Here is a 13,830-nt window from a genome sequence, read left to right as displayed (position 1 = left end):
CGACAGTTAAATATACGAGCACAGAATACTGAGGCAGCGTGATCTCAACGCCTTCTTTGGCCTCTTTACTCCATCAGCAGCCACTCATTGCCCCTTCAGCTCACTCTTGCAGCTTTCTGCGTTCTCCCTTTGTCATGGTTTCTTGTTTTTCTCTTCCTCTGTCTCTCCTGTATGTGTCTTTTGCTCGCAGTAAATTTCTGATACAGAAAAATAAGTGCTGACCCTCTAAAATGAGTGCTGATGCCCCCCACTGGAAAACAACGGCTTAAATGAAGCACTGCTCCTATTTTCCCACAATTATGTTACATTCTTAAAGTCACCGTGTACTCCTTTCAGTCTGACCAGTATTGTCAACAGGTCTGTGTCTGCTTCGCTGCATCTATGATTCCTTTCTAATCATACTTTTATATGTATTGTAACCATTGCTTCTGGATTGCTATTGAGTATTATTATTTTTTTAACTACTTTATTTCTGGGTTCTAAATAAGGTAGTGGGACACATGGGGGCAGTACACCAGATGTGTTATTGTCTTAGTTCCACTGAGAGATTGTCAGGGCCACAGTCGATTTCTTACATCCATGCTGCTACGGTGTAAGCAGGAATCATACATTTGAGATAAAGTTTACAAGCAACGTATTAGTTAAAACTATTGGGTATTATTACTCATAGTCAACACACAATTACAATTAGAAGTATTTGGGTTGGGAAGATTAAACCAGGACTAAATTATAGCATTTGAAACACATGTTTGCATTGTAGGAGTATAATTTCTGAATTTCTTTTCTCCTTTTAGAAGAATATAGAGACCAATGAACAACTTGAGACTGTAAGTGACTTTAAACATCATATGCTATTGTACTGTATGATTTTCTGGTAAATGTATTGTGCTTGCAACCCTCTATGTTTGAAGTTAAGTCATGTTCACATAAAAAACAAGCTACACCATCCAGAGTTCACAGTTGGAAAGGTGTTGTTTTTTGTTTCACGCTTATATGGCAAGCGTTGTCATGGCATGTGGGACGACCACCGAGATGCACCTTTTCTGCTATGTGGCACACAATCTGGCCATCTGATGGACGGGGGAATTTGTGAGAGAGTAAGAGACAAACAACCTACATTTATAATAATGAATACACAGCTTTGCCCAAGGGGCAGTGAAAAAATGTGTGACAGCACACCAAAATCCTGTGTAATTATAAAAGGGCCAATAATCGGTATAGCAAATTATGCAAGAAAGATATTCTGTGGAAAGTGTAGTAGTAACTAAAAAGACCAAAAATGGGCATTGGTGTCAAAAGCAGTAGCCATGCACTATTTCATTTACTTATTTTACACTGTTTACTCCTGACCAAAGACAACCCTACGATGAAGTGGGTTGTGGAAGAGCTGGCTAGGCTGGCATCCTGAAATTACCCAAATTAGAAAAGGCCTGGGTTCTACCTACTCCTCCTGGCCAATGCAAGTCCAAATTTAACAGGGGTTAATTTCCCAAGCTGTCCCAGCTACCAAGCGTGGCTATCTAGAAAGGCTGCCTTTATTTTTCTTTCAAACCTATATTTTCAAGTAAAGGGCTAGATTTTGTCTTAAGTATTTTTTTCATAAACTCAAATTAGAAGATTTGCTGTCCTCCAGAGACTGTCTGTCCTATTTTTCATGCCAAAAGGAGCAATGAGTTAGTTTTTAGAAACATTATCATTAAATGCCATCTCATGTCTGATGTAACAGCTACCTGCCTAATTAATGAACTCTATTGTCCAGGAATTCCACAGCGGCCAACCAATGTCGATATATTCCAATGCTATCCTTCTTTGAAATTCAAAGCCATCATGTTCAACTATGAACCTACTTTAAATATTCATTCCTGTGATGTATCTCAGGTGCACACTATAGTTCATTTTTGCACTTACATTAACAAAAGGGCCTTGGTTGGTCATTCTGTTCCTGTGTGTCTACAGAAATGATCTTTGTGGACCAGCTACTTCTATGGAGAGAACCTTATTTTTACTGCGACCAATTCAAAACATTGTTTTCACCTGACAGTTCCCTTTAGCTAGAGAATGCTGTGATATGGCTGAGGAGCAGCACATGTCAGCTAGTGGGTGGGTGAATGGACCTTAGACATGCTCCTTCTACTTCAGTCAATGGATGACAAACAGCATTTTTTTCATGGAAGCTAATTCACTGCAATTTAACTCCCTTTTAAACTGGTGAATGGTCTACCTCAAGAATCAAGTCACGTGCGGTTCAATGTCATATTGGATTTCATGGCCCCTGGCAAGATAGGTAGCATAAGGACGTCCACCAGCCTTCCTTCCTAGGCCTGTCAGTATATTACTATAAAGTAGACGAATCTCTGCTATACCAAGGGGTTTACTAAAATGCATATGTCGAGCACTCACTCTTGCACACTGTTAAAAATAGATATTCTGTGTATTGGCAATCAAATTTCCTTTCATAAATTCAATCCCTTTATTTATGTTACGTTGCCAATATTCTTTTGCGTTTTCAATATCTGTCACTCAGATATCCTTTATTTGTCATCCTTTCCACAGCAAACTATAATTGCCGTATCTCCTATTCAGTGCTTAATTTGTAAATAAAAATGTGCTGTTGTCCAAAGAACTCCTTTTAAAGTTGTTGCTGCGACAGTTAAATATACGAGCACAGAATACTGAGGCAGCGTGATCTCAACGCCTTCTTTAGCCTCTTTACTCCATCAGCAGCCGCTCATTGCCCCTTCAGCTCACTCTTGCAGCTTTCTGCTTTCTCCCTTTGTCATAGTTTCTTGTTTTTCTCTTCCTCCTTCTTTCCTGTATGTGTCTTTTGATCGCAGTAAATTTCTGATACAGAAAAATAAGTGCTGACCCTCTAAAATGAGTGCTGATGCCCCCCACTGGAAAACAACGGCTTAAATGAAGCACTGCTCCTATTTTCCCACAATTATGTTACATTCTTAAAGTCACGGTGTACTCCTTTCAGTCTGACCATTCTCTTCCAGGGGATCCTCATCAATAGTCATAAACATTGAATATTCCCGCCCTTGTGCGGGGACCCCGGAGCATATATAAAATATATACACATTATACATGTGTAACAAACAGTCATGCAGGCTATCATGTTAAAAACAGGCTAAAATGCTTTATTTCTATGAAGTTTTTTTTTTTTTTTTTTTAATTAAATACTACAATAGAGCCTAAATAAGTACCCAAGCTCCTAAAACTAGGCTTGGGGAAGTAAGCAGTAGCAAACTCTAGTGAAAAAATAGAGAAAACTGCATTGAAAAACAATGAAGCATTCTTAGCCAATAGGCTGCATGTAGGTTAACACAGGAGAACCATAAAAACTTTGGCACTGTGCCTTTAAGACCCTGAGCACCTCCAGTATCCCACCATGCCTCAGGGGTGAAGGAAAGGTGACAGTTGGTTCACAGTTAGGTCAGTTCTTTTTTCCGGCTTCTTCTGAGAGGATCCTGGAGCATTGAGCTCTCAGTTTTTCTGAGTTTTCCTCAGAAAAATTCTTTAAAAAAGCGTTTTTTCACTTTTCACTCGACAAGTAACATCTTTGTCTGAGCTAGGAAGGTTTTTTCTGACAGAAAAATGCCTTCTCTTTTTGTCAAATGCCCTGCTTGTGGGAAGAAGAAGGCCCAGTCAGATCCCCACTCTCTGTGCATAGTGTGCCTGCCTCAGAGTCACTGCCCTGACACTTGTAAGTACTGTAAGAACATGTCTAGGAGGACTCTGAAAGACAGAGAGAAGATCCGACTTCATGGGCTTCAGGAGAGGAAAAGAACATCGTCCTCCTCACTCCCCAGGCATCCAGAAGGCCATTCTCAGGAGAGAATGGCCCGGTCGACAGGTAGGAAAATACCTGTTTGTTCACCGTCGACGTCGTCGCTACCACCGTCCCACCGGCATAGATCGCCGTCGACGGCGACACACCCGACGTCGAAGGGAACGGCGTCAAGGGAACATCAGAGCAGGGGCAGGTCTCCGTCGACGGCAGCCCGCCGATCGACGTCGAGCCATCGCCGGCATGCCCAGTCGCCACCAAAGGCTGTGCGCCCCCCGACGTCAGGACACACGGCGTCGAGATCTCCACGACGGCACGAGAAACATCCGCCGTCAACCTCCCATCGCTCCACGTCGAGGCACACGATGGCGAGCAGGTCGAGGTCCAAGGAACGCCGTTCGACGTCAAGGCACTCAACGTCGAGGCAATCAACGTCGAGGCAGGACCGACCGACTGGGCGTCCTTCGACGTCGAAACAGCCGTCGACGCAGGTTTTACCTGCCCAACAGGGAGCAGAACATCGCCCCTCGCCAGACAAGGCTCCGTCTCCAGTGGTCTCCATACCGAGCGACTCTTCTCGGTCAAGAGCATCTCCTGGGCATGTCTCGCCCATCAACCTATCTCTGAGATGGCTGGAGAGCCTCAACAGACCAGCGGCCTCCCCAGATTCACAATATTCGCGAATGTATTCACCCACTGCCTCCCCGCCAAGAACGCCATCGCCGACAGCTGGGGCAGAACGGGCTCGTTCAGCTCCTCGACAGCCGACCGCGAGGCCTAGGCGCTCGGCTACAGCGTCCCGCAGCAGATCTCGCTCTCAACGGAGATCCAGGTCGCGCTCAAGAAGATCACCCTCTTGGTCTTCATCAGGTTCTTCTGTCGGGCGTTACTCACCTACTCTTACAGATTCACCACCTGCTAGAGTCTCACCAGTGGATGACATAACCACTTTCAACGAGGTGTTGCTAAGAGGAGCGCAGAAACTCAATATAGAGGTTCCAGAACCGTCTACCTCCTCATCAATCATCTTTGAGACGCTACAACAGAGATCAGCGTCAAAAAAGTTGCTGCCTCTAGTGCCTGGTTTGTTGCAGCCAACCATGGACACTTTTCTGACCCCAGCCTCGCTTAAGTCTGCCCCGGCTCGGATTCTTAAAAAGTACAAGGCTCCAGCGCAAGACCCTTTATTCCTTAGGAAGGATCCGCCACCAGACTCAGTGATCATAGCTGCCGCCCGAAAGACCCACTCGGTGGCATCTTCATCCACGGTACCCCCGGATAAAGAGAGCAGGCATTTAGACTCTCTGGGAAGAAAGATGTGCGGGACAGCGGCTTCAGCAATGAAGGTCTCTAGTGCGTCTGCGCTCCTGGGCAGGTACGATCGTTCTCTGTGGGATTCCCTCAGTAGATTTACAGAAAAACTGCCCAGAGAAGACAGGCAAGATTTCCAAGAGATTCTACAGGAAGGATGCCTGGTATCTAACCAAGTTATCAGCGCGGCAGCGGATGGGGCGGATTTGGCGGCTCATGGGTACGCACATGGTATCTGTGCGAGGAGATCTTCCTGGCTGAGGCTCACTGGCTTGAAACAGGAGGCACAACAACGTATCCTGAATCTCCCATTTGCCGGGAATTCTCTATTCGGTGCCCATGCAGACGAAGAGATGGCCCGCATGAAGACCGAGGTGGATACCATGAAGGCGGTAGGCCTCGAAAGAAGGAAAGATTTCAGGCGGAGGTACAGACCGTACGATAGACGCCCTTTCCAACAGAGGGTTCAAACCCCTCATTGGTCGCAAAGGTCTCAGCAACGACAGGGACGCCCTCTGTTTCAGCGAAGAAACACAAGGGAGCGAGGGTCAAGTAGACCTCAACAGTCCACTCCAAAAGCACCCACTAAGCAATGAAGTCTCGCTTCCCTCGACACTGTACACCACTCCGGTGGGGGGAAGTATTATTGCTCATCTTCACGAGTGGCACTCTATCACAAGAGACAAATGGGTGCTCAATATTGTCGAACATGGCTATTCTCTCCTTTTCAAGCAGCCTCCACCACACTTGCCACCAACCAAACACAATCCGGCTCATCTCACCTTGCTACGCAAGGAGGCTCTCGCCCTCATAAGAAAGAATGCAATAGAAAGGGTTCCACCTGCCCACAGAGGAAAGGGGGTCTACTCCCGTTACTTTCTAGTAGCAAAGAAGGGTCAAGAGGGCGTTTTCAGGCCAATCCTGGATCTAAGACTGCTGAACAAATACATAAGAAAGCAGAAGTTCAGAATGCTAGCGCTTCACCAAATTTTCCCTCAACTGCATCAGGGAGACTGGATGTGCTCCATCGACCTGCAGGATGTGTATTTCCACATCCCAATAGCTCCAAAGCATCGAAAATTCCTGCGCTTTCGAGTAGCGTTACAGCATTACCAGTTCAGGGTTCTACCCTTTGGCCTGAAATCTGCTCCAAGAGTTTTCTCGAAATGTATGGCAGTGGTGGCGGCGCATCTACGAAGACAAAGGATATACATATATCCATACCTAGACGACTGGCTACTAAAGGCTTCTTCTCCGGAGCAGGCGAGAAGCCATCGGGACATTGTACTAGGAGTTTGCGAAGCTCTAGGTCTTCAGGTCAATTACCAGAAGTCAACCTTGACTCCAACGCAGAGTCTTCACTACCTAGGAGCTATCATAAACACAGAACTACAAAAAGTGTATCCTTCGGAGGAACGACTGTCCTCAATAAACAAGAAGTGCCAGGACCTGTTGAGAGCCAGCGCACCTACGGCACGTCAGGTGACATCACTACTGGGCTCCATGGCATCGTGCATCTTTATTGTCCCAAATGCCAGACTCCGCATGAGACCCCTCCAAGAGGCATTGGAGGCCAATTGGAGCCAAAGAACAGGTCGCTGGGAAGACACAATGCGGCTACCGGAGGTAGCACTGCAGTCATTGAGATGGTGGATGCACAGACCTCACCTGTCAGTGGGCGCTCCGTTTCACCAGGTACTTCCATCCGACACTCTGGTAACGGATGCGTCTCTTCAGGGATGGGGGGCTCATCTGGGTCCTTTTCAAGCGCAGGGTCTGTGGTCAGACAAGGAGAAGCAGTACCACATCAATCTGCTAGAACTCAGAGCGGTCCATCTGGCTCTCAAGTCTTTCACACCGCTAATTCAGGGGAAAACTCTACTGATACAGACGGACAATACAACCACGATGTATTACTTGAACAAACAAGGGGGAACGAGATCCCTACCCCTTTCACGAGAGTCCCAAGCGATATGGCATTGGCTCCTGGCCAGAGGAATGTCAATCACAGCAGTTCACCTGCCAGGTCAGCAGAACGTAGAAGCAGACTTTCTAAGCAGACACCTGGAGGACGTTCACGATTGGGTCCTGCACGACGAAGTCGCAGAATACATCTTCGCGCAATGGGGTCGGCCTCAACTGGACCTCCTCGCAGACGATGTAAACAGGAAATGCCCAGACTTCGCATCCAGGTTCTACCGTCCGGGATCTCGAGGGAATGCCCTGTTGATCGACTGGTCAGGGACATTTCTTTACGCTTTTCCGCCGATTCCCCTCATTCCGGCAGTGATCAGCAAACTTTACGGATCCAGGACCAGAATGATTCTTATAGCGCCACAATGGCCTCGACAATTCTGGTACACGGATCTCCTCAACCTGTCGGAAAAACCTCACAGGAGGCTGCCGTGCAGACCGGATCTTCTGAGCAGAATGGAGGGCAGGATTCTGCATCCCAACCTACCCTCTCTGAGCTTAACAGCATGGCTCCTGAATTCCTGCAGTATGGGCACCTAGGACTCTCGCAGGAGTGCATGAACATCTTGAAAGAGTCCAAACGGCCTTCCACGCGGCGTTCCTACGCTTTTAAGTGGAAGAGATTCTACATATGGTGCTGTCAGCAAGACCATAATCCCATACGGGCGCAGGAGGACGTCATACTGTCCTATTTGCTTCACCTAGCGAAATCCGGTCTGCAGGTATCATCTATTAAGGTACATTTGTCTGCTATTACTGCCTATCGCAAGTCACCTTCTCAGGAATCCTTCTTTACGAAACCTGTAGTCAAGGATTTCTTAGAAGGTTTGAAGAAAGTTTTTCCGCCAATTCGGAGGCCTTCTCCTCTGTGGGAACTGAACATAGTCCTAGCAAAACTTATGGGCCCTCCTTTCGAGCCTATCCATAAGGCCTCCTTACAACACCTTACGTGGAAAACGGCTTTTCTGGTGGCCATTACTTCAGCGAGGAGGGTCAGTGAGATCCAGGCCTTGTCTGCAAAAGAACCGTACACGTTTTTTCATGACAATAGAGTAGTTCTACGAACTCACCCATCTTTCCTTCCGAAGGTGGTGTCAGAATTCCATATTAATCAGACCATAACTTTACCGACGTTCTTTCCCAATCCGGAATCTCCGGCTGAGAAAGCATTGCACTCATTAGACTTGAAAAGAGTGCTGACATTTTATCTGGACAAGACAAAATCGATTAGACACTCTAACCGCTTGTTTGTGAACTATGGTCATTTAAGGACAGGAGAAGCAGCATCTAAGCGAACAATATCAAGATGGATAGTTTCTTGTATTGTTAATACTTACCAGCTAGCTAATAGACAATTGCTAGCGCGGCCTAGAGCGCATTCCACAAGGGGAAAAGCGGCTACTGCTGCTCTCCTTAACAATGTTCCTATATCTGAGATTTGTAAGGCTGCTACATGGAAGTCTGTCCATACTTTTACAAGACATTATTGTTTAGACTCAGATGCAAGAGCGGATGCCCAAGTGGGGCAGGCCTCTCTAAGGAATTTATTTGCGTAAGACATGTCTATTCCTGCACTTCTATCGGACAGTCCGCTGGGTTTAGGGATGGGCTTGCTAATCTATTCAATGTTTATGACTATTGATGAGGATCCCCTGGAAGAGAAGGATAAGTTACTTACCTGTAAATCCTAGTTCTCTTCCAGGGGTATCCTCATCAAAGTCATAAACAACCCACCCTCCTCCCCGGACACACGTCTACTGGAAGTGCAGGACAGACAGTATTTTGATTCAATTATACAAATTGTCACCGTAAAAAGAACTGACCTAACTGTGAACCAACTGTCACCTTTCCTTCACCCCTGAGGCATGGTGGGATACTGGAGGTGCTCAGGGTCTTAAAGGCACAGTGCCAAAGTTTTTATGGTTCTCCTGTGTTAACCTACATGCAGCCTATTGGCTAAGAATGCTTCATTGTTTTTCAATGCAGTTTTCTCTATTTTTTCACTAGAGTTTGCTACTGCTTACTTCCCCAAGCCTAGTTTTAGGAGCTTGGGTACTTATTTAGGCTCTATTGTAGTATTTAATAAAAAAATAAAATAAAAAAAACTTCATAGAAATAAAGCATTTTAGCCTGTTTTTAACATGATAGCCTGCATGACTGTTGGTTACACATGTATAATGTGTATATATTTTATATATGCTCCGGGGTCCCCGCACAAGGGCGGGAATATTCAATGTTTATGACTTTGATGAGGATACCCCTGGAAGAGAACTAGGATTTACAGGTAAGTAACTTATCCGTATTGTCAACAGGTCTGTGTCTGCTTCGCTGCATCTATGATTCCTTTCTAATCATACTTTTATATGTATTGTAACCATTGCTTCTGGATTGCTATTGAGTATTATTATTTGTTTAACTACTTTATTTCTGGGTTCTAAATAAGGTAGTGGGACACATGGGGGGCAGTACACCAGATGTGTTATTGTCTTAGTTCCACAGAGAGATTGTAAGGGCCACAGTCGATTTCTTACATCCATGCTGCTTCGGGGTAAGCAGGAATCATACATTTGAGATAAAGTTTACAAGCAACGTATTAGTTAAAACTCTTGGGTATTATTACTCATAGTCAACACACAATTACAATTAGAAGCGTTTGGGTTGGGAAGATTAAACCAGGACTAAATTATAGCATTTGAAACACATGTTTGCATTGTAGGAGTATAATTTCTGAATTTCCTTTCTCCTTTTAGAAGAATATAGAGACCAATGAACAACTTGAGACTGTAAGTGACTTTAAACATCATATGCTATTGTACTGTATGATTTTCTGGTAAATGTATTGTGCTTGCAAACCTCTATGTTTGAAGTTAAGTCATGTTCACATAAAAAACAAGCTACACCATCCAGAGTTCACAGTTGGAAAGGTGTTGTTTTTTGTTTCACGCTTATATGGCAAGCGTTGTCATGGCATGTCGGACGACCACCGAGATGCACCTTTTCTGCTATGTGGCACACAATCTGGCCATCTGATGGACGGGGGAATTTGTGAGAGAGTAAGAGACAAACAACCTACATTTATAATAATGAATACACAGCTTTGCCCAAGGGGCAGTGAAAAAATGTGTGACAGCACACCAAAATCCTGTGTAATTATAAAAGGGCCAATAATCGGTATAGCAAATTATGCAAGAAAGATATTCTGTGGAAAGTGTAGTAGTAACTAAAAAGACCAAAAATGGGCATTGGTGTCAAAAGCAGTAGCCATGCACTATTTCATTTACTTATTTTACACTGTTTACTCCTGACCAAAGACAACCCTACGATGAAGTGGGTTGTGGAAGAGCTGGCTAGGCTGGCATCCTGAAATTACCCAAATTAGAAAAGGCCTGGGTTCTACCTACTCCTCCTGGCCAATGCAAGTCCAAATTTAACAGGGGTTCATTTCCCAAGCTGTCCCAGCTACCAAGCGTGGCTATCTAGAAAGGCTGCCTTTATTTTTCTTTCAAACCTATATTTTCAAGTAAAGGGCTAGATTTTGTCTTAAGTATTTTTTTCATAAACTCAAATTAGAAGATTTGCTGTCCTCCAGAGACTGTCTGTCCTATTTTTCATGCCAAAAGGAGCAATGAGTTAGTTTTTAGAAACATTATCATTAAATGCCATCTCATGTCTGATGTAACAGCTACCTGCCTAATTAATGAACTCTATTGTCCAGGAATTCCACAGCGGCCAACCAATGTCGATATATTCCAATGCTATCCTTCTTTGAAATTCAAAGCCATCATGTTCAACCATGAACCTACTTTAAATATTCATTCCTGTGATGTATCTCAGGTGCACACTATAGTTCATTTTTGCACTTACATTAACAAAAGGGCCTTGGTTGGTCATTCTGTTCCTGTGTGTCTACAGAAATGATCTTTGTGGACCAGCTACTTCTATGGAGAGAACCTTATTTTTACTGCGACCAATTCAAAACATTGTTTTCACCTGACAGTTCCCTTTAGCTAGAGAATGCTGTGATATGGCTGAGGAGCAGCACATGTCAGCTAGTGGGTGGGTGAATGGACCTTAGACATGCTCCTTCTACTCCAGTCAATGGATGACAAACAGCATTTTTTTCATGGAAGCTAATTCACTGCAATTTAACTCCCTTTTAAACTGGTGAATGGTCTACCTCAAGAATCAAGTCACGTGCGGTTCAATGTCATATTGGATTTCATGGCCCCTGGCAAGATAGGTAGCATAAGGATGTTCACCAGCCTTCCTTCCTAGGCCTGTCAGTATATTACTATAAAGTAGACGAATCTCTGCTATACCAAGGGGTTTACTAAAATGCATATGTCGAGCACTCACTCTTGCACACTGTTAAAAATAGATATTCTGTGTATTGGCAATCAAATTTCCTTTCATAAATTCAATCCTTTTATTTATGTTACGTTGCCAATATTCTTTTGCGTTTTCAATATCTGTCACTCAGATATCCTTTATTTGTCATCCTTTCCACAGCAAACTATAATTGCCGTATCTCCTATTCAGTGCTTAATTTGTAAATAAAAATGTGCTGTTGTCCAAAGAACTCCTTTTAAAGTTGTTGCTGCGACAGTTAAATATACGAGCACAGAATACTGAGGCAGCGTGATCTCAACGCCTTCTTTAGCCTCTTTACTCCATCAGCAGCCGCTCATTGCCCCTTCAGCTCACTCTTGCAGCTTTCTGCTTTCTCCCTTTGTCATAGTTTCTTGTTTTTCTCTTCCTCCTTCTTTCCTGTATGTGTCTTTTGATCGCAGTAAATTTCTGATACAGAAAAATAAGTGCTGACCCTCTAAAATGAGTGCTGATGCCCCCCACTGGAAAACAACGGCTTAAATGAAGCACTGCTCCTATTTTCCCACAATTATGTTACATTCTTAAAGTCACGGTGTACTCCTTTCAGTCTGACCATTCTCTTCCAGGGGATCCTCATCAATAGTCATAAACATTGAATATTCCCGCCCTTGTGCGGGGACCCCGGAGCATATATAAAATATATACACATTATACATGTGTAACAAACAGTCATGCAGGCTATCATGTTAAAAACAGGCTAAAATGCTTTATTTCTATGAAGTTTTTTTTTTTTTTTTTTTTATTAAATACTACAATAGAGCCTAAATAAGTACCCAAGCTCCTAAAACTAGGCTTGGGGAAGTAAGCAGTAGCAAACTCTAGTGAAAAAATAGAGAAAACTGCATTGAAAAACAATGAAGCATTCTTAGCCAATAGGCTGCATGTAGGTTAACACAGGAGAACCATAAAAACTTTGGCACTGTGCCTTTAAGACCCTGAGCACCTCCAGTATCCCACCATGCCTCAGGGGTGAAGGAAAGGTGACAGTTGGTTCACAGTTAGGTCAGTTCTTTTTTCCGGCTTCTTCTGAGAGGATCCTGGAGCATTGAGCTCTCAGTTTTTCTGAGTTTTCCTCAGAAAAATTCTTTAAAAAAGCGTTTTTTCACTTTTCACTCGACAAGTAACATCTTTGTCTGAGCTAGGAAGGTTTTTTCTGACAGAAAAATGCCTTCTCTTTTTGTCAAATGCCCTGCTTGTGGGAAGAAGAAGGCCCAGTCAGATCCCCACTCTCTGTGCATAGTGTGCCTGCCTCAGAGTCACTGCCCTGACACTTGTAAGTACTGTAAGAACATGTCTAGGAGGACTCTGAAAGACAGAGAGAAGATCCGACTTCATGGGCTTCAGGAGAGGAAAAGAACATCGTCCTCCTCACTCCCCAGGCATCCAGAAGGCCATTCTCAGGAGAGAATGGCCCGGTCGACGTCGACAGGTAGGAAAATACCTGTTTGTTCACCGTCGACGTCGTCGCTACCACCGTCCCACCGGCATAGATCGCCGTCGACGGCAACACACCCGACGTCGAAGGGAACGGCGTCAAGGGAACATCAGAGCAGGGGCAGGTCTCCGTCGACGGCAGCCCGCCGATCGACGTCGAGCCATCGCCGGCATGCCCAGTCGCCACCAAAGGCTGTGCGCCCCCCGACGTCAGGACACACGGCGTCGAGATCTCCACGACGGCACGAGAAACATCCGCCGTCAACCTCCCATCGCTCCACGTCGAGGCACACGATGGCGAGCAGGTCGAGGTCCAAGGAACGCCGTTCGACGTCAAGGCACTCAACGTCGAGGCAATCAACGTCGAGGCAGGACCGACCGACTGGGCGTCCTTCGACGTCGAAACAGCCGTCGACGCAGGTTTTACCTGCCCAACAGGGAGCAGAACATCGCCCCTCGCCAGACAAGGCTCCGTCTCCAGTGGTCTCCATACCGAGCGACTCTTCTCGGTCAAGAGCATCTCCTGGGCATGTCTCGCCCATCAACCTATCTCCGAGATGGCTGGAGAGCCTCAACAGACCAGCGGCCTCCCCAGATTCGCAATATTCGCGAATGTATTCACCCACTGCCTCCCCGCCAAGAACGCCATCGCCGACAGCTGGGGCAGAACGGGCTCGTTCAGCTCCTCGACAGCCGACCGCGAGGCCTAGGCGCTCGGCTACAGCGTCCCGCAGCAGATCTCGCTCTCAACGGAGATCCAGGTCGCGCTCAAGAAGATCACCCTCTTGGTCTTCATCAGGTTCTTCTGTCGGGCGTTACTCACCTACTCTTACAGATTCACCACCTGCTAGAGTCTCACCAGTGGATGACATAACCACTTTCAACGAGGTGTTGCTAAGAGGAGCGCAGAAACTCAATATAGAGGTTCCAGA

The sequence above is a fragment of the Pleurodeles waltl genome, chromosome 3_1 (assembly GCF_031143425.1).
Source record: "Pleurodeles waltl isolate 20211129_DDA chromosome 3_1, aPleWal1.hap1.20221129, whole genome shotgun sequence".
Taxonomy (NCBI): Eukaryota; Metazoa; Chordata; class Amphibia; order Caudata; family Salamandridae; genus Pleurodeles; species Pleurodeles waltl.
Note: the sequence above shows the minus strand (reverse complement) of the source record.